Genomic DNA, 1,896 nt, shown 5'->3' on the forward strand with positions numbered 1-1,896 from the left:
TAAAGTTACTGCAGCTAATGATTTTAAAATAGCTGCAAATAAATTTATATTCTCCAACATACTTATATGCCTTTGGCATTTTTCATAATTCCTAGTACTGAATGTCTTAGTGTAGTAATTTTTGTTAACCTAGTATTTTAAAAATATACACCTTTCATATTTTCTTTTTCATTCCCCATAAGAATTGGCATTCTGATGTTAATGCAATGTATTTACTGTTATAAATTATTTTTGCCTTTTGATTGATAAAAGCAGACTGAGACATAAAGCAAGCAGAACAAATATAAAGTACGTCCATGTGAAACATTGCTTCTGCGTTTTAGCGTGATGAAGTACATTTATATGCAAAAAGATATACACTATCATAAGAGCTACAATAAAGAATTGCCCAAAATAGCAGATAATAACACTTATTTTATTCTTGCAATGCCACATGTTGTCTTCCTGTTCATCTGGAAGAGTCTATATTTTACACATCTTTTGGAAATAATGCACTGTGAGTTTTACTATGGAAAGGGTAGAAAACTAGCTTGGAAAACCAATTTTAGGCCTATTTCTGCTACTTATTACCTGTGTCATATTAGGCAAACAAATTAGTTTCTTTGGTTCTTGTTCCCCTTTCTATAAAGTAATGTCTATACTGCATTATCTAATTCTATATGCTCCTTCTAGGTTCAAAGTATCTATGAATAAATTACTCACCAAGTGATTTGTTTGTTTTAATTTTCACTTGATTATTCTCACTGGGAGTTGTGACAAGTTGTGACAAGAATCAGCTACTGTCACTGTAACTTAATTTAAAGACAGCCAGGGATTTGGGGAATTTGAGGCCTTTGGAGTTTGTGGACTGGAAACCATTATAGAGGGTGTTTTGAATCCTTTGCTGCTTGCAATCCTACTCAACAGTGTAGGTCATTCATTGTATCATCTTTTTATGCCCCCCAAAATGAGATAATTTAAGACATATTTAAAGTTTTAAGCATGATTACCGCAAGTTAAAAGGTGGAAGAGATCAGATTCTTGTTTCGAAATGCAATTGTAGAAATATATATTTCAGAAATTAGTTTAAACCGTTATCCAACATTACAATTCTATTCATTCTATATACATTAAAATTATCTTTTTCTTGGTTCCTCTTTGCTGTTTTGATTCTAGACCAGATTTATTTATCATGATGATATCTAATATTTATTAAGTGCAGATATGAACCAGGCACTGCTTTAAATTATCTTCATGCACTATTTTATTTCTTTTGTATCATGTCTACAAGGTATATGATTTTGCTTTCATCCTATTTCACAAAAGGATAGTAGAGATTTAGAAAGCCGAAATGACTTGCCTAAAGTCACACAAGTAGTAAAGCGTAAGTATCCGAATCCAAGTCAGTCTGCATCTAAAGCCCATCCTGTGAACCGCTACATTTTATTTCCAGGAAGGAAGGAGGGAGGGAAAGAAGAAAAGGAGATAAGTAAAGAGGGAAGGGAGAAGGGAAAAAAAACAAAACATGTACTTTAATAGGCATGGCCTGACGAATCAGTTTTCTCCAGCTTTTAACCCATGCTATAATGTTTAAATTCACAATGACAACTCCTTGTGACAATAAAAAGTGATGTTGGGAATAAAGAGGTAGTAAGAAGGAAATTTTTTTAAACATAAAGCATTAAACATTAACTATAATGAAATTTTCCTCAACAAAATTCTTGGGGCAAATGTGTCAGAATTTAGATTCATTATAAGTTCAGAAATGTAATAAGGTATGTGTGCTTTTTATTACATAATACCTTAATGTTTCACCAGTAAAACTTGTGAATATTCATGTTAAGTGGAAAGAACAAAGATTCTAAATAGTTAGTTAGAATGTGTTAGTTCTGGTCAGGATTTATAACAAAATAGGTA

The sequence above is a fragment of the Propithecus coquereli genome, unplaced genomic scaffold (genome assembly GCF_000956105.1).
Source record: "Propithecus coquereli isolate 6110/MARCELLA unplaced genomic scaffold, Pcoq_1.0 Scaffold160, whole genome shotgun sequence".
NCBI lineage: Eukaryota > Metazoa > Chordata > Mammalia > Primates > Indriidae > Propithecus > Propithecus coquereli.